Below are 26310 nucleotides of genomic sequence, written 5' to 3' on the forward strand. Positions count from 1 at the left end.
TTTCAGCAACACATTTTCAGCATGTACGTGTTTAGCCCCATTTTCTAACGGTGTCTTGTATATTTGTTTTAACCATGACTATAACCTGGTGTTGTGATTTTTCATGAAAAGCAATACGTAATTTTCCTGACCACTTATGGATTTATAGCTTTTTCAGTTATTTGGAATCTATCTTTCCCTGAGGCACTAGGTACTGAAAAGAGCTGATGAATTTAGTTAAGGAATATTATGACCCCAAGCCTCCTCTAATTTTAAGATGCTATCGGTTTTATTCAGCAATTCGAGAATCAGAAGAAACCGTATTGGGATTAAGATGGCAGCAGAGGCATGTGACTTTGGTTTAATCCTTAATGAAATGTTGACAGACCATTTGGTATGTGGGATTAATGATATAACCATGTAAAAGTGCCAAATAATTGAAGCCCAACTGGGCTTCAAATAGGCACTGCAACTGGCTTGATCAGTGGAGAATGCGGCAACTGGAGTGGATGAGTTGCAGATGTGAAGGCATTTGCATAACTCCACTCAGAACATCTTCTGAACAGAGGGATTCAAGGTCAGCCACAGTAAAACCCCAAAACAAAGCCAAGCCTTGGCCAAACATTTAAAATTTTCTTCAGGATCCAGGCCGTCAGGCCTTTGTAATTGCTGCTGATATGCAGACTTGTGACAGCAAAAGAGAACTGGACCTAAGAGAGTAAGAGAACTCATAGGTTGGTATCCATGAGAATGTGCATTCCTGGATAAAGTCCACATACATCTGGTTTGAAACAGTTGAATTGCTTACCAATATCCAGACCAGAATCAATCAAAATAAACATCTGGTTAAATGGTAACCCAGTTCTAACGGAGGTTTATCCTGGCATAGTCATTTCAGTAATTATAGAACCAGTCTTTAACAAAGTTGACTTTGGATTCTAATCCTTGAGTTTGCACAAGACTTCAGCTAAACTGAGAACCTATACCAGGGAACCTTTACAGATTAGGGGTACAAATTAGGAATCCAGTTGCCACATTCTCCACTGATCAAGCCAGTTGCAGTGTCTATTTGAAGTCCAGTTGGGCATCAATTATTTGGCACTTTTACATAGTATTTTCTCTTAAAGAATAACAACTGAAAGAAGAAAAGATGCAATGTAGCAAAGATTAGTGGTAAGCCAGAGATTTGGGAAGTTATAAAAAAACAAAGATGACCTAAAAAATAATAAAGAAAAGGAAAATAATCTGTCTGGGGAAACTTGTGTGTCATAACAATGTGGACAGGAAAATTTTCCAAAAAAAAGGAAGAGAGACACCAAAGTGATGAGGAGTTAATACTTTACATCAGTCTTTATTGTGAAGATACTTACATCATTCCAAAAAAAACTAAATAATCAAGGTGCATAATGAAGAGAGGAAATAAATGCAATAATTATCATGAGAGAAAATGTCCTAGGGAAACTAATGGGCTAAAGACCAATAAATCTCCTGATGGGATGTATCCTAAGATATTCAATGAAGCAGCTACACAGATAACGGCTACATTGGTAATAATCTTCCAGGAATCCTTAGATTCTGGAAATGTGCAGGAGGATTGGAACACTGCCAATGTAATACCTTTAGGGAAAGAAAGGAAAGGAAACAAAAAGAGGAGTTTAACTATAGGCCAACTAACTTGGTTTTCTTAATTGGGAAAATGTTAGTGCTTATTATAAAGAATGACATTGCAGAGTATTTAGAAATATACAAAATAATCAAGAAAAGGAGTATGCCTTCACAAAGGGGAAATGTTGTTTGATAAATTTATTCAAACTTTTTTTGAGGTGGTAACAAGCAGTATATACAAAGGAGAAGTGGTGAATGGAATATATTTGAATTTGTGGAAGGCATTTGACAATGTACCAAACATCAAACTACTTAATAAGATGACAGCCCATGGTGGTGGTAGCACTTTAGGATAGAGGATTGGCTATTGAATAGAAGGCAGATTTAAGATAAGGGGCCATTTTCAGAATGGCAACCTGCAACTAGTGAAGTGCCAGAACAATCAATGTTGGGGACAACTTACTTACAATAAATAATAATGAGTCGGAAGAGGTAATTGAGAGTTCAATCACCAGGTCTGAAGATGATACAAAAATAGGTGGGAAGGCAAATGATAAGAATGACACAAAGAGGCTGCTCGTAATATCGACAGGTGAATAGACAGGGCAAAAATTTTGCAGATGCAATGTATATTAGATTAGATTAGATTACTTACAGTGTGGAAACAGGCCCTTCAGCCCAACAAGTCCACACCGACCCGCCGAAGCGCAACCCACCCATTCCCCTACCCCTACATTTACCCCTTACCTAACAATACAGGCAATTTAGCATGGCCAATTCACCTGACCCGCACATTTTTGGACTGTGGGAGGAAACCGGAGCACCCGGAGGCAACCCACGCAGACAGGGGGAGAACGTGCAAACTCCACACAGTTAGTCGCCTGAGTCAGGAATTGAACCCGGGTCTCAGGCGCTGTGAGGCAGCAGTGCTAACCACTGTGCCACCGTGCCGCCCACAAATTTTGGAATTTGTAATTTTGGAAAATGTGAGGTCATGCATTTTAACAGGAAGAATAGAGGAGATGAATATTATTTAAATGAAGGGAGACTGCAAAAAACTTCAGCACAGAGGGATTTGGGAGACCTTGTTCATAAATTACAAAATAAACCAGCATAGAATCTAAGCAGATAAGAAGGAAGGCAATGGAATGCTGAGCTCTATTTCAAACGGAATGGAATTTAAAGTGGGAAATCTTGCTAAAACTACAAGACACTAGTTACACTATGCTTAGAATGTTGTGAATATTTAATTCCCTTATCTAAGGAAAGATATATTGACATTGGAGGCAATCCCCAAAGTTTCTCTATAGAGATTCTTTGTAGATCCCCAGTGTGGAGGGATTGCCTTGTGAGGAAAGGTGGATTAGGTTGACCTGTACACATTGGAGAGATCATCCTATTGAAACATATAAGGTTCGAGGGGACTTGACAAGATATATGCAGAGAGGTTGTTTACCCTTTGGAAGACTCTAGGAGGACAGAGCATAATCTCAGAGTAAGGAATTGCCCAGCTAAGACAGATATAAGGCAGGATTACACCTCTCAGAGGGTTGTAAATCTGAGGGCTATAGAGGGTGAGTCGGTAATTATATTGAAGGTTGAGATAGATAGATTTCTTTCTTACTAAGGGAATCAAGGGAAATGGGGATAAGGCAGGAAAGTTGAGTTGAAGCCTGATGAAGGGCTTATGCTCGAAACGTCGAATTCTCTATTCCTGAGATGCTGCCTAACCTGCTGTGCTTTGACCAGCAACACATTTGCAGCAGTTGAAGATTATCAGATCAGTCATGATCTCATTGAATTGCAGAGTAGCCTCAATGGGCTGAATAGTCTACTTCTGCCCCTACATCTTATGGTTCATTTAGAGAGAAGCCGTTTTAAGAAGCCGTTTGTATACACTGGACCTTGAAAAAAATCAGTCCAGCTTTCTAGCTAGATGCTTCATATTCATACACATATGACATGCACGCACACACACACACACACACAGTGTCTATATATACACACACACACACACACACTGTAAATATATATATACACACACATGTATACACACACTGTTGTGGACGAGGCCCGATCACTCAAAACATTTTTAAGCACATAGCCCAGACTATAACTTTGCTATTTGTTTTAGGTAAGTGTATAGTGAATATTCCTGGAGTGATCTGACCCCTTTGTTTTAAACAAACAGAATTTATTTACAAAATTATAGAATGAAACACCAAGAACTGAAAATAAAATACCAGATAACTTAGCCTATTCAAAACCCCGACGGACTATCCTGACTTAATGATGGTGTTCCGAAAGTACTTGCAACAGTTCCAATAAACACATCCCTTAGCACAAAGAGTACAAATGAAACAAATCAGGGTTTACAGGCTTGAAGTTAGAGAGAGAGAGAGAGAGAGTACCCGGCTGGACTTGCCCTGGCAGCCTTTCCTCCCACATACTGATGCTCAACTGAATCAAAAACTCTAATCTAAATGAAAACTAGCTACACAGCTAGCTGGCCACTCCCCTTTGATTATGCCTTTCTTAAATCTTGACAGCCTTCAGCCAGAGGCATTATCTGTTAGGGGTAAACAAAAAGGGACCCAATAAACCTTTCAAACCCAGCCTAGTTGGAGCCTGGCCAATTACCCCCTCTCTGGGAAAAAAACTCAAGGGCACAGTGACCTTGTAAAAGATCAGCATTGTGACAGTACACATATATATTTAGCTTCATGAAACCACATGGTTCTTATTTTAGACAGCAAAATTGAATCCATGAATGGAATTTCAGTGACATTAGTGAATATTTGTCATCCATACAAATATATGCTAACTGATGCAAAACAGGTTCACAACAATGCAGAGGGACAAAGCAATGAAAAATCAATTATATTTGGAAAAGTGATCACAGTGATATCATCATTTTTTTATGATGTCTACATATAACAACAAGAAATTCTGACAGATATTCTTGCAACAGTATTGCCCATTTTAGCTGGATTGCCCCTGAGACTCAGTAACTTTACATGGGAGTTAAATGTTCAATTGTTTGGTTTTGGCTGTTTCAGCAGTGTGCAAAAATTATGCTTTGGACAACTCCATTAGGCTACACATTTGTCAGGACAATCATTAGAAAGAAGCTGCACCCCTCTATGTTAACAGTACGTGTTGTTAGGCTTGGCATTGGGAGAAGAGCTTTTCAAAGCATTTGACAGTTTTCCTGAAAAAAATATCCTTGAGTTTTTTTGTTTAAACTTCTTTGATCAAGATGCTGTAGAATTAAATATGTCAAAAGATAGCCATTTATTGGTATTCTTGTATGTGAAACAGAATTACACAGGAACACAAATAGCCAAATGAAGAATTAACACAAAATTTGCTGGAACATGTTTTTCTTTTGCTTGAGTTTATGAATCCATGTCAAACTGCAGTTGATTCCTGATAAATATATAATAGATTTAATGACTGAAATTTCTATAAAACAAGCAAAATGTAATTGTAATATTTTCAGATATCAGAACATTTAATAACACAAACAGATTTGTTTTGCAATAAAAATCCAAAGAAGTGCAGATACTAGTTATGAGAAACAAAAACAAAAATTGCGGTCTGGAAGCGTCTGTGGAGAGAAAGCAGAATTAATGTTTTGGTTCCTATGACCCTTCTTCAGAACTGTTCAGCAATTTCTGGATTTATTTATTTTACATGTTTAAATACCATCATGGTTTGGAACCATGTAAATTATAAACAATTGGTTGCCTCCTAGACTAGCTATTGGAGAAAATAGTGAAGAAGAGAGCTAATCTCCATTTGGAAAGGCAAGGTCTTGATCAGGAATCATCACATAGAGAGGTCAGCGAGAGGTCATGCTTAACAAACCTGGTTGAATTTTTCAAAGAGGTGATCAAATGTGAAGATGAAGTTGGGATAATTGATATAGTTTCTATAGATTTCAACAACTTTGACAAGATCTCACATGAAATGCTGATAAAGCAGTAAAAACACATGGAATGCAAGGTAACTTGGCAAGACAGATCCAAAACTGGCTGAGTGACAGGAGACGGAGGGAGGTAGTAGAGGCTTTTTCATGTAACTAGAGGCCAGTGTCCAGTGGCATACCAGAGAGAATGCTGCTGGTTCCCATATTGTTTGTGATCTTTGTAAACGATGTAGATGAGAATGTAGGGGGGTTGATAAGTAAGTTTGCAGGTGACACGGAGATTGGCCAGGTGTTTGACAATGAGGTAAAAGCTACGGGAGGATATAATTGGATTGGTCAGATTGACAGAGCAATGGCAGATGGAATTTGACTTTGGTAAGTGTGAGATTATGTGCTTTTGAAGAAGTAACAGGACAAAGGAGTACTCAATGAATGGTAAGACAACAGAAGTATCTTGGTGTGCTCTTCCACAAACCTCTGAAGGTGGCAGGGTAGGTTAATAGGACAGTTAAGAAGGCATACGAAACACAGTCAATGCATAGATTATAAGAGTGGGAGGTTATGTTGGAATTGTACAAGGTATTTGTTAGGCCACGGTTAGAGTACTGAGTGCAAATCTGGTCACTGCATTGTGGGAAGGATGTGGTTGAATAGAAGTGACTGCAGAGGTGATTCACCAGGATATTGCCTGTATAGCTATGAAGACTGGCTGGATAAACTCAAGTTGTTTTCTTTGAGGCAGAGAGGTTTAGGGGTATCTGACATGGGTATATAAGATTATGAGGGACATGGACAGGGTGAATACAAAGCAGCTATCCCCTTTAGTTGAAGGGTCAATAACAAGGGGGTGTAATTTTAAAGTAAAAGGTGGGAGATTTACAGGAGATTTGAGAAAAATATTTTCACCCAGAGGGTGATGGGGGTCTGTAATGTACTGCCTGGGAGAGTAGATGAGGTCAGTAACTCCACCTTTAAGTAGGTTATCATAATATTCAAGGTTACGGGCCTAGTGCTGGAAAATGGGACTTGTAGCTTTGATAGTACAGACTCAATGGGCTGCAGATCCTATTCTGTACCGCATGATTCTATGATTCTGTTTTCTAAATACTCAGCTATAATCTCCTTAATGATTTGTTCTCACCCCTTCCCTTTGACAAACATCAGGCTAACTTGTATCTGGTTTCCTTTTAACTGTCTCTCTCCCTTCCTGAATAGTGGAGTTATATTGGCTATGTTCTAATCTGATGGAGGCTTTCCTGAATCTAGTGAAGTTTGGAAAATTAATAACAATGCATCTAATTCCTCATTGGCCATCTCTTTTAAAACCCTAGAATGAAGTCCACAGGACATTGAGACTTGTCAGCTCACTTTTTCATCATTTGCTCGGTACTGCTTCCTTAGAGATTGTGCTTTCATTAAGTTCCCCCTCTCCCTTCCATCTTCTGAATTACAGTGAGTGTCAGAATGTTTTTTAATTCTCTACAGCCTGATTGGGAGAGCTCATCTCATGATGTCAGTTACCATTTTTGCATACTACCTGCCTTTCACAATATCTACTTCAATAAACAATAAAACCAAAGAGGTTAACAGGAAGTATCTGTTATTAGACATTCAGGGTTACCTTCAGATACTTTCTTTCAGGTACTTTCTTTGCTCTTAATATTATAGAAGGCATCTCTTCATCTTGGTACACTCAAGGGACCTCTCCTTGCTCTTTCTTGCATCCAGACATCATTGCAATTACTTTCCCCAACAATGCCCCTACCTCCATTCTGCCTTTCTAATCTACCATTCTTTCTAACTGATGAGCCACAACTTTTCTTCAGCTCAGTGTAATGAAATAAAATTATTTTATTTTAACACTGACAAAAAGCATTTCAGCTCAGACAGCAATTTGCTCTTTGAAGCCCAGCTTCCTGATTGGGCAGAACTTTTGGTTTTCCTAAGTATTAGTGCAAAATCCAAAGCAAAATACTTGGGCTAAAAGAGACTGATCACCAGGTGAAGGAGGTGATCTGGGAGCAAGGGTTTCTGACCTGATAGTAGTGAAGACAGAGAATGGAAATGGAGGGTCAAAAAGATAACAAGGACAATTACAAGTCAGAAAATTGTAGTTTGGAGGAAGCAGTCAAAGTTTCACAGTGGTTTCCTAGTAATAGAACCAGGAGTAGACCATTTGGCCTGTCTAGCCTGCTCTGCCATTCATTAAGATCATGTCTGATCTATCTGTCCAATCAGCTCCTCCTATCTGCATTATCCCCATAACCCTTAATTCCCCTACCATGCAAAAACCCATCCAACCATGTCTTGAATATATTTAATGAAGCTGCCTCTACTGCTTCCTTGGGCAAAGAAATCCATAGATTCGCTATTATCTGGGAAAAACAGTTTCTCCTCATCTCTGTCCTAAATCTACTCCCTCTAATCTTGAGCCCATATCCCCTAGTCTTAATCTCACTCATTAATGGAAACAACTTGCCTGCTTCTGTCTTATCTATCTCGTTCATATTTTTAAAATATTTCTATAAGATTCTCTCTCATTCTTCTAAATTCTAGTGAGTACAGTCCCAGGCAGCTCAACCTCTCCTCATAGGGTAACCCCTTCATCTCCATCATCAACCTGATGAACATCCTTTGTATCACCTCCAAAGCCAGCATATCCTTCCTCAAGTAAGGAGACCAGAACTGCATACAATACTCCAGCTGCGGCCTCACCAACACCTTGGACAACTGCAGCAGAACCTTCCTGCTCGTAAATTCAATCCTTCTAGCAATGAAAGCCATTATTTCATTTCCTTCCTGATTATCTGTTACACCTACAAATCAACTTTTAACAGTTCATGTAAGAGCATTCCTAAGTCCCTCTGCACAACACCATGCTGCAATCTTTCACCATTTAAATAATACTCTGACCTACTATTTTGAGTTCCAAAGTGGATGACTCACATTTACCAACGTTGTACTCCATCTGCCAGACCCTTGCCAACTCACTTTTTGTCTAAATCCCTCTGCAGACCCTCCACATCCTCTGCACAGTTTGCTTTTCCACTCAATTTGGTGTCATGAGCAAACTTGGATATGTTTTACTCAGTCTCCTCTTCCAAATCATTTATATATCATGAACAGTTGCGGGCCAAACACTGACCTCTGCAGCACTCTGCTCACCACTGATATCTAACCAGACCCCCAGCACCCACTTACCTCAACTATCTGCTTTCTGTTGGTAAACCAGTCCTCTACCCATGCTGATACATTCCCCGCGATTCTGTGCATTCTTATCTTATGGATGAGTCTTTTATGCGGCATCTTATCAAATGTCTTCTCGAAATCCAAGTATATAACACCTGTTTCCCTCCATCCACCACGCTTGTTACATCCTCAAAGAACTCCAGTAGGTTTGTCAAACACGATCTTCCCTTCCTGAATCCAAGCTGCGTCGGTCTGATAGAACCCTTCCCATCCAGATGTCTCACTATTTCTTCTTTAATGATAGCATCCAGCATTTTCCCGACTATGGATGTTAAGGTCCTTCTTCTCTGCTCCACATGAGAACTGTGAAGGTTCTTAGCTCATGGACTCAGCCTTTCTGACTTACTTAATACTTACTGGTCTTCCTGAGGATTAGACCATGCAGCTACCCACAGTTAAAATTAGAGTAACTTAAAATCAAGGCACATAGCCTCCTCAGAGTATTTAAATGACCACAAGCACATTTGTCATTTGCTTCTTGTCTCACCCCCATTTCAAGAAAAGATGTGAATATTCAATTCCCATTCCAGATTTTTCCATTTTAAGTTGTAACATGACTCCAACCCACCTATTTTTGAGAACTTCAATTCAGTCCAATATCTCAGTGTAACGCTCTACAATGACTCATCTTAAAACCCAATAGTTCGCTTGGGGGGAGAATCAAAGCCATATGAAAAAAGCAAAATGCGTTGTGCTATTTGTTTAGCTATGATATGCACTCCTTTTGAATTTATCATTTACTGAAATCAGTTGAGTCCCTGAACTATTTTGGTGATATTAATTGGAACCAGTTTTACCCAGAGTTTACAAACTTGTTGCATCAGGAACTTCTGACAAGCATTCCAAAGGTAGTGACATTAATACATTGAATTGAATTGAATTGAATTTATTGTCATGTGTACTGAGGCACAGTGAAAAGCTTTGTCTTGCAAGCAAAAACAAAAACACAGGTACAAACAAATGTTAAGAGTTTGTGAGTACATTCTGTATTCTAACAACAGGAGGGTAGAAACTGTTTCGAAACCATGTGGTACACGTGTCAGGCTTCTGTACCTTCTCCTCGATGGTAGAGGTTGTAGAAGAACATTGCAAGAGTGGGATGGATCTTTGACAGCAGGCCCAGTAGATGGATTTTATAGATAGGAGGTTGGCCTTTGTGATTGTACGAGCCGAGTTCACCACTCTCTGTAACCGTTTCCAGTCTTGATTGGTACAGTTGCCATACCAGGTAGTGATACATCCAGACAGAATGCTTGCGATGACGCTCCTATAAAAGTTGGCAAGAGTATTCGCCATCATGCCAAATTTCCTCAGCTGCCTGAGGAAGAAGAGACATTGTTGGGCCTTTGTAATAAGTGTGTCCACATGAAGAGTCCAAGAAAGCTTGTTGTGGATGACTATGTCCAGAAGTTTGACACTCTTCACTTGTTCCACCTCTGTGCTGTTAATGTGTAGGGGGGCATCAGTAACATCCTGCCAAAAGTCAATAATGACTGGTTTGGTTTGCCAGCATTTAGAGCTAGGTTGTTCTCAGTATACCATTTATCCATGTCTTCCACCTTTCAGCTGTAGCCTGTTTTATCGCCATCTGAGATGCGACCAACTAGGGTGGTGTCATCAGCGAACCTGTAAATAGCATTAGTCTGGTATTTGGTGATGTAATCATGGGTATACAGTAAGTACAGTAAGGGGCTGAGTACGCATCCATGGGGGGCTGCAGTGTTGAGTGTTAGTGAGGATGAAATATTGTCCCCAATCTTCACTGATTGTGGCCTGTGGGTCAGGAAACTGATGATCCAGTTGCAGAGAGTGGGGCTTAGTCCGAGATCACTAGTAATCAATCTCAAGGGAATAATAGTGTTGAAGGCAGAACTGTAGTCAATGTGTTCTGAACTGTATTCTTACATAGCTGTTCTTAGTGTCAAGATGTTCTAGGAGGAATGAAGGGCAAGTGATATGTTGTTCTGACGTGGATCTGTTGGTCTAGTAGGTAAATTGGAGTGGGTCAAGAGTAGTGGAGAAGTTGGAGTTGATTAATGCCATGACCAGCCTTTTAAAGCACTTCATAACCACTGACGTTAGGGCCACTGGGCAGTAGTCATTGAGACATGCTGTATGAGTCTTCTTAGGTACAGGGATGATGTTGGCCCTCTTGAAACAGACAAGGTCAGTGGTCTGCTGCAGGGAGAGGTTGAAGATGTCTGAGAAGACCTCTGCCGGTTTATCTGTGTATGTCCTGAGTGCACGGCCTGGTACTCCATCTGGTCCCATCACTTTCCTTGGATTCACACGAAGGAAAACTGATCTGACCTCTGATGCAGTGATTGTTGGGATAGGTTCGTCAGGACTTGTCGGAATAGGTGTTACCTCTCTGCTGAAATTCTGCTCAATGTCTTTGTTGTCTACTCAGCTATTCAATAAGATTGCCTGAAATATATATCTGAAAAGAGTATCTAGTGTAATTGTATTCTGTTACTTTTCAAATATATGGAGTCATGCTGAAAGAACCAGTTACTACAGCATTCAAAATAACAGTCTCTTGTCTATTATTTAGTGAATACTATGTAAATATAACAAACAAGTGCAAACATAGATGAGGAGAGGATAACTTATGAGAGCAGCCAAAAAACTAAAAATGATTTCAAGCAAGAAAGAGTGACAAGATTCAATATGATAACAATTCTCATCCTCAAATTCCTGAATGGCCTTGTTGTCTATAGCTCTATTATCTGCTCCACCTCTAGGCCGAGAGCAGAGTAGCACAAGTTCCAATTTTGCAAGAAACAACCCAAATCACCTAATGTGCAACTCAAGTCAGAGGACAATATCTTCTCAATAAATTAAGCATACGGTTTCTAGGGTCGTTATTAGTAGAGCAAATGTAAGACATAAAAGTGATAGGTTCAATTTCTCTTCAGTTCTGATGAAGATACAAATTGGTTCTTATCGCACCTTTTTGATGCTAACTGTTAGGCAATGAGTAACCTTCAGAAATGATACTTATACTTCGTATTTTACAAATTAGACTCACATTATGTCTAGTTAGTAACACAGAAGCTCTAATACAATAGTAGCACCTACCTAATGTTCTGTCTCCAAGATCTGCAAGCACAAAGTGCTGCTAAGACATGTCAAGATGTTCTAAATTGAAATTAGACTAGTATTGTTCTATACTACATTTGACAAACATGTTGAGCCAATTGATCAGAAATGGACTTTACTACTGCTAATTAAATTCTCAATAAGGAAATATGGAGGTGTAATTTTAATGTGCTGCCCATGTGTAAAACTAGCAATGATAGATTAATGGAAGCGAAAGTCATACTGTTTTTAATAATAGGTAGTTGAATTTTCATGCCAGTGTTTTGCAAGTGTGGTAAGCTGACAGTCTAAACCCATAACCTTATACACTTAAACTATTTGGAAGCAAGATAATCCAAAATATTGATATCAACTGAAGTAACCAAATCTGAGGTTTTGGTGAACCTGTACACTGTTTCAGCAATATGAATTATGAGCTTTTCTTTAGGCTCCAGCACTGTATTCTTATATTATTATGTCTATATGAATGCTTAGGGAATTATAATCTAGCATTTAAGTCACTTTTTAAATATTTTAACATCATATTTCTTTAAGACCAAGTAACACTTGCCTGCCAGACTTAACTTCCAGATACTTGTGTTCACTTGGATTTAAGAAATCTATGAGACCTCCATACTTTATTTTCAAATTCACAATCATTTCCCTTACTTAGATTAGAAACTTGGATCTTAAATGTTGGATGAATAGACCAGGAAAGCACCAGAAGTTTTATTAAGCATTATGTTAAAATAAGTATGTAAGTTGGAAGAAGTGTGAACACCATCAATGACACCAAGATAGAAGAGGATGAAATAATGGCCTCCTTTGATGTTACAGCCCTTTTCACATCAATTAACTTTGACCTGGTCAAAGAAACACTGGCATCACTACCAGGAAAACCAGGACCACAAACACCAGACAGCACCAACTTCATCAGCAAAGACAACATCCTCAAGCTAGTGACCTGTGCCTCACCACCCAAACAAGCAGACACAACACTGTCAAAAACTATAACCTTACATCAAAGAAACATCAGAAATGACTTCCAGACTACTCAGACCCTTTGACATCATGGTAGCCCACAAACCTACCAACATTCTTAAACAACGACTAATGAAACTAAAGGATCCATTAGATATTATCAGCAAAACTAACATCATTTACAAGATACCATGCAAGAACTGTAAAAAAACACTACATTGGACAAACAAGCAGGAAACCTGCCAGAAGGACACATGAACACCAACTAACCACCAACAGACACGACCCACTCTCACTAGTTTCCATACACACAGACAAAGAAGGACACCACTTTGACTGGGACAACACACACATTCTAGGACAGGCGAAACATAGACATGCACAAGAATTCTTGGAGGCATGGCATTCTGACCAGAACTCCATCAATAAACACACCCATTTAGAGGTAAAAACAATGACTGCAGATGCTGGAAACCAGATTCTGGATCAGTGGTGCTGGAAGAGCACAGCAGTTCAGGCTGCATCCAAAATGCAGCGAAATCGACGTTTCGGGCAAAAGCCCTTTGATGAAGGGCTTTTGCCCGAAACGTCGATTACACTGCACTTTGGATGCTGCCTGAACTGCTGTGCTCTTCCAGCACCACTGATCCAGACACCCATTTAGATCCCATCTACCTTCCTTTGAAACAAAAAGAACCAGAAGTGATATCACTACTGTTTGAGAAACCAAGACCTATTATGTTAAAATCACTGACAAGAATTCAACAATTATTGATGAGTACATTGGAGTCGGAGTAGTTAGATCTTGCTCCTAAGTTAGTTATAAGGATCAATCCTTCTTTCTTTCTTCGTTATTTTTATCTCAGCAAATAAATTGCAGATGGTAACTATTATAAAAAGGGGACAGGATCTAAAATCATTACTTGGACAATTTCAGAATAACTTGTGACGTTGTGGTGGAATACTTAAACTCAAACAAATCTAGATAGAGAGAAGCTGTTCCTCTTCATGAAAGGAACAAGAATGACAGAACACAACTTTAAAGGGATGTGCAAAAGAAGCAAGAGTGATACAAGAAAATAACTTTTTCACACAATGTGTAGTTAAGGTATAGAATGTATTGCCTGGAAATGTAGCTGGGGCAGATTTAATTGAGGCATTCAGGAGGATACTAAGTTATTATTTGGATAGAAATAGTGTGCAAGGATATGGGGAAAAGGCAGGAGATATGCAGTAGGTAATGACTGATGAAGACATGAATGTTCTCTGTCAGTGGTGTAACAATTCCGTGTTTCTGTGAACGTGCAATTGTGATCGATGGTTAAGTCAGCACTTAGAGTCATAGAGTCATAGAGATGTACAGCATGGAAACAAACCCTTCAGTCCAACCCGTCCATGCTGACCAGATATCCCAACTCAATCTAGTCCTGCCTGCCAGCACCCAGCCCATATCCCTCCAAACCCTTCCCATTCATATACTCATCCAAATGCCTCTTAAATATTGCAATTGTACCAGCCTCCACCACTTCCTCTGGCAGCTCATTTCATACCCGTAATACCCTCTATGTGAAAAAATTGCTCCTTAGGTCTCTTTTATATCTTTTCCCTCTCACCCTAAACCTATGCCCTCTAGTTCTGGACTCCCTGACCCCAGGGAAAAGACTTTGCCTATTTACCCAATCCATGCCCATCATGATTTTGTAAACCTCTATAAGGTCACCCCTCAGCCTCCGACGCTCCAGGAAAACAGTCCCAGCCTGTTCAGCCTCTCCCTATAGCTCAAGTCCTCCAACCTTGGCAACATCCTTGTAAATTTTTTCTGAAGCCTTTCAAGTTTCACAACATCTTTCCGATAGGAAGGAGACCAGAATTGCACGCAATATTCCAACAGTGGCCTAACCAATGCCCTGTACAGCCGCAACATGACCTCCCAAATCCTGTACTCAATACTCTGACCAAGAAAGGAAAGCATACCAAATGCCTCCTTCACTATCCTATCTACCTGCGACTCCATTTTCAAGGAGTTATGAACCTGCACTCCAAGGTCTCTTTGTTCAGCAACACTCCCAAGGACTTTACCATTACGTGTATAAGTCCTGCTAAGATTTGCTTTCCCAAAATGCAGCACCTCGGATTTATCTGAATTAAACTCCAACTTCCACTTCTCAGCCCATCGGCCCATTTGGTCTAGATCCAGTAGTAATCTGAGGTAACCCTCTTTGCTGAAAATGTGTTGCTGGTCAAAGCACAGCAGGCCAGGCAGCATCTCAGGAATAGAGAATTTTGGTGTCATCTGCAAACTTACTAACTGTACCTCTTATGCTCACATCCAAATCATTTAAGTAAATGACAAAAAGTAGAGGACCTAGCACCGATCCTTATGGCACTCCACTTGAAGATCTGTAAGAGAAAAAGACCATCAGGAAGAATAGAGTTAGGCCACTCGACCAATCGAGTCTGCTCTGCCATTTGATCAAGGTTGACTTGTTTCTCAACTCCATTCTCCTGCCTGTAACCCCACTTCTCGATCACTCCTCATATGACAAGCTCTTCATCCCCGAGATCATGCTTGTAAATCTCCTCTGGATCCCCCACCCCCCACCTTCAGAAGCAAAAAGTATTTTTTTTCTGTAGAAATTCTATCAAAACATTTATTTTGAAACAGTATACTTTGGTATGGATAAACATGAGGGCTGGTTTGTGAGACTGGCAGTACAATGTGCATGACCTTATCTGTGCAATTTGCAGATGCCATATCTGGCTTAGGCCGACTTGAATAACTTACCAGAACATTAAAATATTTAATTCATTTAACACAGGATCTACTTGAACCAAGAGCCAACCCAGTCCATAAAAAATTGGCAGATATGATTTTTGAAACCTGACCTGCTCAAGAAAGATTCTTATTGGCAAATTGCTGCTTCAGTTCTTGGTAAAGGTCCTTTTATCACATGAACTAATGACATTTTGCTCAATGTATTTACTCAATAAAGTTAAATATATGCCAAGAGTGAGAAAGAAAGAAACGAAATGAAAAATGCATTTCCTTCCTGTTGTGGCAAGGTGCAAAACTTACAACAACATTGAGCCACTGTCATCTCCCAGAAAGAGAGTAAAATGCATTCTTGTCAAATGTGGCAGCCATGACATCTCTATCCACATGCTTCCTTATTGACTTTTAGAGCTCTGCATCATTAATGCTTTGTATTATCCTAGACTGGACCCTGCTGCTGCTCTCTGGATAAGTTAATGATTAGACTGTCACTAAAAGGATTTTTTTAAAATCTCAAGACGAAGAGGGAAATTATGTAAATACATTGTTTTGCATATATTTTACAACAAAGGTTACAACATGAGAATGTAAATAAGTAGGCTCACAAAATCTTCTTCCTACCAGCAATCAGTGAAATATATTTTGAACCAAAGTTCCAATAATTATGTAACTCACTTCATAAAATTTCTAGACCTACACCGTGAAGTGTTAATATGAGCACCACTTCTTTTGTGGCTCAGGTGGCCAATTTTTCAAAAGTCAAAGTTGGATCGTATTAGCCACTACCTGTAAATACATTGGGCTGGATTTTTCAGTGCATAGCAATCCCTTGCAGACTGCCACTCTGCTCCTTCTGTTATATGATAGGAAGGAGCTTCACATTTCTGAGAAGAGATTTCACTCAGGCCTCCATCAGAAATACAGACTATAGTTCCATTTTGACATTCATTTCAGAACGCACAACTTTTAGCGCAGGGCAAACTATACACTTTGACAAGACAGTCAACTACTGTCAACTACTGTCATCTACTGTCATCTACTGTCAACTACTGTCAACTACTATCAACTACTGTCAACTACTGTCAACTACTGTCATCTACTGTCAGTCACTGTCAACTACTGTCAACTACTGTCAACTACTGTCAACTACTGTCATCTGAAATTGGAAAACCCCGGCAGTCTCTTTGACAGCTTCTGTCAAAGATTAATAACATTAGGTAAGTCCAAGGGGTCCTGTACTGTAGTGGTCAGGAGACGTGGGTTCAAGTCCCACCTGCACTGGATCTGTGTCAGAGCATGTCAAAACATACCTATAAGGTAAGTGTGATTTTATAGTACTGGGAGGCTAGGAATAACAAAGGATCAGGCTTTATGGTGCTAGTGCCAAGAAAATGGAATGCCAGTCAGGAGGCTTGCCAGATGGGGAAGTGTCAGGGTGCCAGGTGTACGACACCTGATCAGTTGGGATTTGGGCACTAGCTAGGCAGGGTACCAGCAGTAGCATAGAGGAAAAGGGTGTTAGGTGAGTGGGATGCCAACCAGGAAGTGGTAGGGTACCAGGAAGCGAGGTAGAAAAGTAGTGATGTGGTGTTTAGAGTAGGTTGGAACAGATGGGAAAATTAGGTCTGGTGGGCGGAAAGAAAAGATGTCAAGTCAGGTTCTGAGGGAAGGTGTTGTGTCCTGAGGGGGTGAGGGTCCTGAGGGGTGGTGTTGGGTCCTGAGGGAGGGTGAGACTCCTGAGGGAGGATAGCGTGTCCTGAGGGAGAGCAAGGGCCCTGGAGGAGATTGTCAGGTCCTGAAGGAGAGTGTCGGGTGGTGCTGGAGTGTGTCGGGTCCAGAGGGAGAGTGTCGGGTGGTGCTGGAGTGTGTCAAGGCCAGAGGGAGAGTGTCGGGTCCAGTGGGAGAGTGTCAGGTCCTGAGGGAGAGTGTCGGGTCCAGAGGGAGAGTGTCGGGTCCAGAGGAAGGGTGCTGGGTCCTGAGGGAGAGTGAGGGAGAGTGGCGTGTCCTGAGGGAGGGTGGTGTGTTCTGAGGGAGGGTGAGGGTCCTGATGGAGGGTGCTGGGCCCTGAGGGAGAATGGCGTGTTCTGAGGGAGAGTGGCGTGTCCTGAGGGAGGGTGAGGGTCCTGAGGGAGGGTGCTGGGCCCTGAAGGAGGGTGAGGGTCCTGAGGGAGAGTGGCGTGTCCTGAGGGAGGGTGAGGGTCCTGAGGGAGGGTGCTGGGCCCTGAGGGAGGGTGAGGGTCCTGAGGGAGAGTGCCAGGTCTTAAGGGACAGCGTTGAATCCAGTGGCGGGTGACCCTGATGAGGTTTCAAGCTTTCCGTGGATGGCAGGGCTCCATCCAGTGCAAAGCAATTTAAGTGTACCAAGTGATGGTTTACATTCATATTCCCCCTGTTTTTTGGACAATTCCTTGAGACCAGGAATGATTTTCATCCACTCTGGAGTCATGGGTCCTGAGGTAACTGAGAAGTTTGTGAATGCAGGATTCAGAAGTTAAATAGGTTTCTGCATACTCCATCCACTGGACACCTCCGGTCTCTTCTAGAGATACTTGAGATAGTTAGCACCTTCATGGATGCTTCTTTTCCAGCTTGGTCAGCTTTAATAGTTAAAATGCTGTGGAATATAGTCAAGGACACATACATCAAGGGCTGAGTGTCAGTTGAGACGCTTTTCAAAGTACTCAAGGAGCCCAGACTATGTGTATGAGCCTCTGAGCTTGAAGCCATGTATTGTCATCATTGTAATTAAATATGAAGATTGTTGTCTGACGAAGGACCTGAGTCTGGATGGAACATGTTGCATGGGCCTGTATGCAGGTACAACAAATAATTAAGATACCTACTAGAATGCTATCATTTATCATAAAATGAATTGAATACAGAAGTAAGGAAGTTATACTTCAGTTACTACAGTAATTATTGAGACACAATCAATTGTGCTCTCCTCCCACCCACTAATACATTTTCTTGTTCATTTCGTTCTTTTCTGCAGGAACCTAAATTCAGGTAGGTTCAGGAAGCCAGTCTTTTCCAGCTTGCAAAATGTCTTTAAGATTGACAAAGGCACAACAACATAAGGTTGTCCATATAGAGAAGTGATTCACTTCTCAGTCAAATCTATGGCTTTGTTTGGAATTAGGTTTCCAGTCTGTCTGCTCCAATGGCATAAGTATATTCAAAATGTTTTGGAAATTTTGCGGTAGAACAGAACACCTTTGTAGCAATGATTGTTCTTATTTTGAATAAAGGCAACTCATCAACTAATTACATTTAGATATTGTACTCCGAGCAACGTGAAATGAATTTTGTTATGGTCACACTATGGTCCTGTAGCTATAATTTCCACTACATATATAACTTTCACTGCTACACTGCTTGAGAGAAGACATTGATTTCTCTCAAAATTGATGCTGGTGAGACTCAGAGAGGACAGTTTTCATTTGTTGGCCTCATCACTATCACAATGGAAGATGGCTATTGATGTTGCTATCAATCATCTCAGGCACCAGGCATCTCTGCAGGAGTTCTTCAGCACAGTATCCTCAGCCCAATGATGTTCAGCTACATCATCAATGAATTTCCTTCCACCATAAGGTCAGATGTGGGAATATTTACTGATGATTGTAACATGCTCAGTACCACAAATACTGAAACAAAAAATTAAGTACTTCAGATACTGGAAATTTGAAATAAAACAGAAAGTGCTGGAGAAACTCAACATGTCTGGAAGTATCTGTGGAGAGGGAAACAAAACTAACTTTTTGAGTCTATCTGTTTCCTTGTAATGATCGCGTTATGGAACAGACTATACTCAAATGCAGTAGGACTGAGACAACATTCTTCTTTGGGATGCTAAGTGGCAAATTGCATTTATTGAATTGCATGGACTTTATTGTCAAGTGTACCGAGGCACAGTGAAATGCTTTGCCTTGTGAGCAATACAGGCAGATCACAGAGTTCAGTAGAATAGATAAGCAAATAATAGGTAAACACGGGTACAGGCGAATGTTTATGAGTCCATTTAGTATACTAACAACAGGAGGGTAGAAACTGTTTTGAAACCGGCTGTTGCATGTGTTCAGGCTTCTGTACCTTCTTCCTAATGGTAGAGGTTGTAGAAGAACATTGCCAGGGTGGGATATATCTTTGAGAATGCTGGCAGCGTTTCCTTGACAGCGGGTCTGGTAGATGGATCCTATAGGTGGGAGGTTGGCCTTTGTGATTGTCTGGGCCGAGTTCACCACTCTCTGTAACTGTCTCCGATCTTGAATGGTATAGTTGCCATACCGAGTAGTGATACATCCAGACAGAATGCTTTTGCTGGCGCACCTAAAGAAGTTGGCAAGGGTATTCGCTATCATGCCAAATTTCCTCAGCTGCCTGAGGAAGAAGCAATGTTGTTGGGCCATTCTAACAAGTGCATCCACAGGAAGAGTCCACGAAAGCTTGTTGTGGATGACTACACCCAGGAGCTTGACACTCTCCACTCATTCCAGCTCAGCGCTGTTTACGTGTAGGGGAGCATGGGTAACATCCTGCTGAAAGTCAATCACAAGTTCCTTGGTTTGCCGGCATTGAGAGCTAGGTTGTTCTCAGTGCACCATTTATCCAGGTCTTCCACCTCCCGTCTGTAGTCTGTTTCGTCGCCATCTGAGATTTGACCGACTATGGTGGTGTCATCAGCAAACCTGTAAATGGCATTAGTCTGGTATTTGGCGATGCAGTCATGCGTATACAGAGAACACAGTAGGGGGCTGTGTATGCATCCCTGCATACAATAACCATCCCCCTTAATAGGCAACTCTCTGTTGCATTGAAAGAATCCTTTCTAGATGTGCAGCATTTTAAGAATGCAATGAATTACTCACAATATCAAGAAAGGTCTTGCTGGACTTCTAACATGTTTCCATCAGATTTCTTGCCATAGCCCAAGTAATTCAGGCCTCTGTAAGATTGAGCCATTTGGGTATCTCTTCAACTGAGACCATTCTATCTCATTTACCTTTTTGTGTGGGTAGTTCTTCAGTCTTCTGTTTTCCTCGGGCTGTACCCAACATCTTGAAAGGATGATTTGGTTTAGAAATAAAAACAACTGGTTTTAACAGCTGGGTATTATTTGTATCTGTGAGACTGCACTGCTCCATAATGTTGGCAAGAACTTTTAGTATTTAGTGTTTGCTTTACATGCTACATTGGCTTACCGTATGTTGTTTCTAGTCTGTATCTTAAGAATTGAGCAGATTCCGAAGGTCTCTTCATAGGATTGATCCGTGTGACTTCTGGTCCTCTGCTTCACTCACCAATTGTGTGGCTTTCTCATGATTAAAATTTTCTTTGGACTGTAGTAAATCTGATAAAGGTCATCAGTAACAATTGTAACTTTAATTTATTGTAGTCTCTTCATGAGCCTGCAGCGATCATTAATACAGTCATCTTTGTATATTCCTGAATGTTGTATTTTCCTTTTAAATTTCTCTTTCAAGAATCCTTTTAGTTCTTCAGGTTAAAATAATTGTAAAGTGCTTTCAGTATCTCTTCAAAAATGTTATTACTTGCTAAACAATTTTATCAACTGCTGTACTCCAGATTGTGCACAAGAGTGTGTTTACTTGTTTAACTTCAGATATATACCCAGCTATTCTATAGGTATGCTGTTTTGGAAAATGTAGGGGGTGATGGATTCTCAGGGGAACGTAGCACGAACAGCTAAGTTTCTGGTATTGAGACTGGCTCTTATGCAACAAGGGGTACATCGGTTTCCAAGAGATCAATTGTGTGAGGGGATTCTCTAGTCCGACGTACAGACAGACGTTTCTGTGGCCAGCAGCAAAAAAACAGGATGATGTGTTGTTTCCCTGGTGCCAGGTTCAAAGATGTCTGAGAAAGGGTGCAGAATGTTCTCACAGGGGAGAGGGGTCAGCAAAAGGTCATTATCCACATTGGAACCAATGACATAGGAAGAGAAAAGGGAGATTACAAGGAGTTAGGCAGAAATTTAAAAAGGAGGTCCTCAAGGGTAGTAATATCTGGATTACTCCCAGTGCTACGAGCAAGTGAGGGCAGGAATAGGAGGATAGAGCAGATGAATGCATGGCTGAGGAGCTGGTGTATGGGGGAAGGATTCACATTTTTGGATCATTCGAATCTCTTTTGGGGTAGAAGTGACCTGGACAAGAAGGACAGATTACACCTAAATTGGAAGGGGACTAATATACTGGCAGGGAAATTTGCTTGAACTGCTCAGGACGATTTAAACGAGTAAGGTGGGTAGTTGGGGGGAGACCCAGGGAGATAGTGAGGAAAGGGGTCAATCTGAGACTGGTACAGTTGAGAACAGAAAACCGTTCGGGCAGGCAGGGACAAGGTAGGACTAATAAATTAAACTGCATTTATTTCAGTGCAAGGGGCCTAACAGGGAAGGCAGATGAACTCAGGGCATGGTTAGGAACGTGGGACTGGGATATCATAGCAATTATAGAAACATGGCTCAAGGATGGGGAGGACTGGCAGCTTAATGTTCCAGGATACAAATGCTACAGAAAGGATAGAAAGGAATGCAAGAGAGGAGGGAGAGTGGCATTTTTGATAAGCGATAGCATTACAGCTGTGCTGAGGGAGGATATTCCTGGAAATACATCCAGGGAAGTTATTTGGATGCAACTGAGAAATAAAAAAGGGATGATCACCTTATTGGGATTGTATTATATACCCCCTAATAATCAGAGGGAAATTGAGAAACAAACTTGTAAGGAGATCTCAGCTATCTGTAAGAATAAAATGGTGGTTATGGTAGGGGATTTTAACTTTCCAAACATCGACTGGAACTGCCATAATGTTAAAGGCTTAGATGGAGAGGAATTTGTTAAGTGTGTACAAGGCAATTTTCTGATTCAGTATGTGGATGTACCTACTAGAGAAGGTGCACAACTTGAGGGCAGAGTGGTAGATGTGATCTATATGGACTTCAGTAAGGCGTTAAACAAGGTTCCCCATGGGAGACTGATTAGCAAGGTTAGATCTCATGGAAAACAGGGAGAACTAGCCATTTGGATACAGAACTGGCTCAAAGGTGGAAGATAGAGGGTAGTGGTGGAGGGTTGTTTTTCAGACTGGAGGCCTGTGACCAGTGGAGTGCCACAAGGATTGGTACAGTTTATATAAATGATTTGGATGTAAGCATAAGAGGTACAGTTAGTAAGTTTGCAGATGACACCAAAATTGGAGGTGTAGTGGACAGCAAAGAGGGTTACCTCAGATTACAACAGGATCTTGATCAGATGGGCCAATGGCTGAGAAGTGGCAGATGGAGTTTAATTCAGATAAATGCGAGGTGCTGCATTTTGGGAAAGCAAATCTTAGCAGGGCTAATACACTTAACGGCAAGGTCCAAGGGAGTGTTGCTGAACAAAGACACCTTGGAGTGCAGGTTCATAGCTTCTTGAAAGTGGAGTTGCAGGTAGATAGGATAGTGAAGAAGGCGTTTGGTATGCTTTCTTTTATTTTTCAGAGTTTTGAGTACAGGAGTTGTGAGGTCATGTTGCGGATGTACAGGACATTAGTTAGGCCATGTTGGAATATTGCATGCAATTCTGTTCTCCTTCAGGTTGGAAAGATGTTGTGAAACTTGAAAGGGTTCAGAAAAGATTCACAAGGATGTTGCCAGGGTTGGAGGATTTGATCTATAGGGAGAGGCTGAACAGGCTGGGACTGTTTTCCCTGGAGCATCGGAGTCTGAGGGGTGACCTTAGAGGGGTTTACAAAATTATGAGGGGCATGGATAGGGTAAATAGGCTGGAATCAAGAAGTCCAGAACTAGTGGGCATAGGTTTAGGGTGAGAGGGGGAAAGATATAAAAGGGACCTAAGGGGCAACTTTTTCACAAAGAGGGTGGTACGTGTATGGAATGAGCTTCCAGAGGATGTGGTGGAGGCTGGTACAATTGCGACATTTAAGAGGCATTTGGATGGTTATATGAATAGGAAGGGTTTGGAGGGATATGGGCCAGGTGCTGGCAGGTGGGACTAGATTGGATTAGGATAGCTGATTGGCATGGACAGGTTGGACCGAAGGGTCTGTTTCCATGCTGTACATCGCTATGACTCTGACTCTATACCTCAAGAATATTTTGCTCCTGGATGCCCAATTCTGTGTTTTTTTTTATGGCCCATCTTTGAAATGAAATCTTCCAGGCAATTCCATTTGCAATGAAATTGCTTCCTAATGTGATCAGGTGTTTTATCTTCTTTCAAGGTTTTTATTTAGAAGGACTGGCAATCTCGCTGCATTTTGTTGCTGTTCTGAGGGTTTTCCGACTCTGAGGCTTAAATAGAGAATTCCTGGGCTATGTGTCAATGATGGGCACATTTGTGGTTTATGATAAAAGTTTTCTCACCTTTCACAGACATAGCAGAGGTTTCCATGCCTCTTGCACATTTTAACAGATGATTTCCTGCCATCTGTGACTACATTGGAAGATTCCTGAAAAATCTCTGGGTCAGAGCAGAATCTCCCCATTCTTGAAATTACCCAACAATCATCTGTGCATTTTGACAGCAATTCCAGACCAGAATTATAATGTATTTATTTTTAAATGACTGTTCATTCAGTCTGAATTAATGTGCAGTTTAAAATGTCTCTTTTTGTATAATTGACCTTTTGACTTTAACTCACACAGTCCTCAATGTCTGTTTATTTGCTGATTGAAATTGGACTTGGGAGCAGTACCACAGACTATCACCTCACAGTGCAGCCTATAGCTTTGCCTTCCAGCTGCAGATTTCTGCTGTCCTTGAGCATCTTCTGTCAGGACTGGAATGTTCTCCCTCCTGTTTTGTGGAGTATTCTTCTGTACTGAGTGCTGACACAGGTAATTTGAGGTTTGCTGTCCTCAGCAATCCTTTATACAAAAACAGAAATTTTAAACTGCACAGTAATTTGGACTGAATGAACAGTCATTTAAAAGTTTCATTCAAGTTTCCGGGTTTCCGGCATGTTTGCCTTGTTGGACCTGGTGCTCCTGAATTAACTTTTCAGGGACCACCATTGCCATTTTGTTATGTGTGCTGTTATTCATATCCTCTAAGTTTTTGGGTTCTTTAGGGGCTTATGTGATCCAATGCATGTGAGGGCAGCCACCATCTGCAACTCTCCTACACACCTCAAACAGAGCCAGTCTGATTCAGTAGAAACTGCATGCTACAGATAGAACTAAATGGTCCCTCAACCAGCAGGACAGATGAAAGCTCTACAGTCTTGTCACATCCAGTTGTTAATTTTAATAGACAATTAAATAATTAAAAAAGTAACTGGAGGAGGAGAAAGTTAAAAATCACACAACACCAGGTTATAGTCCAACAGGTTTAATTGGAAGCACACTAGCTTTCGGAGCGATGCTCCTTCATCAGGTGATAGTGGAGGGCTCGATTGTAACACAGAATTTATAGCAAAAATTTACAGTGTGATGTAACTGAAATTATACATTGAAAAATTGATTGTCTATTAAGCCTTTCATCTGTTAGAATACAGTGATAGTTTCACTTCTTTCATGTGTAAATCACAAAACCTTTTTTTTTAAAAGTTGCATTCTCGGGTTAGCTGTTAACAATGGTGATAGCTAGACAATATGTTGAAGGTGTTAGCCCCCTGTGTTCTCTGTATATGACCTGATGTTTAGATTGATTCTAATCTAAAAAGTGAGATAATGGAGTTTTACATGAATTCATGCAGTTTTTAAGCAAAGTACAATGTAACCCTGCAAGTACAAATTCGCCCCACAAAATATATGTGCGCATGTGGGTCTTTGTCTGTGTGTGTGTGTGTGTGTGTGTGTGTGTGTGTGTGTGTGTGTGTGTGTGTGTGTGTGTGTGTGTGTGTGTGTGTGTAGTGAGTGCAGAGTGTCTTAAGTCTGTGAGGGGGTGCATGTGTGAGTGTGGGAGTGTGTGTGTCTGTAAGGGTGTGTGTGGGTGTCTGAGTGCACGTCTGGGTGTATGTGTGTCCATGTGTATGTGTGTATAGGAGTGCCTGTGTGTGTGTGAGAGTCTGTGTGTGTGTAATAATCATTATTCAGTGAATCATCAGGATAGCCATGGGCCTTTATGAACAGAAAAGGATTCTATTCCATCAATATGCAGCTTTCCAGTAACCCTATGCAAAGGATTACACTGTGTGTGCACATTGTCCTGGGAATAGTTGTGACTCTGACATACGTAGAACTCCAGGTGCCAGAGATGTTTTGATCACTGGAACTTTTGGATAGCTAGTTTCTGGGAGATAAGGGGGAACTACTTAGGGGATCTCTCATGACAACAGTCCGGCACTTGTATATCTGCTCCTTGGATGCTGCCTGACCTGCTGTGCTTTTCCACAACGCATTTTTAGCCCCTGTATACAGAGCCTGGGATATGATACAATGAGAGTCATGCATCCTTGGTCTGTTCAAAATGAGAGGTAACTGTCTGAAGTATACAGGTGATGCACTACATTATTCATCTATTCTGGAGTAGATGAAATTTGTACAAGGCCTCCCTTCATTTCTGTGTATATTTCAGCGATGTTGTTACATAACTCTGGAGCAGGTAGGACTTGAACCCAGGCCTCCTGGCTAAGAGAGAGGAACACTGCCACTGCATCACTGACCACAAGAGCCCTACCCTTGCTTCTATGACCATAGCTGATCCTGCACCTTACATTTCTCAGTTTTCCCTGCTTCCTG

Source organism: Hemiscyllium ocellatum, chromosome 6 (genome assembly GCF_020745735.1).
Source record: "Hemiscyllium ocellatum isolate sHemOce1 chromosome 6, sHemOce1.pat.X.cur, whole genome shotgun sequence".
Lineage (NCBI taxonomy): Eukaryota > Metazoa > Chordata > Chondrichthyes > Orectolobiformes > Hemiscylliidae > Hemiscyllium > Hemiscyllium ocellatum.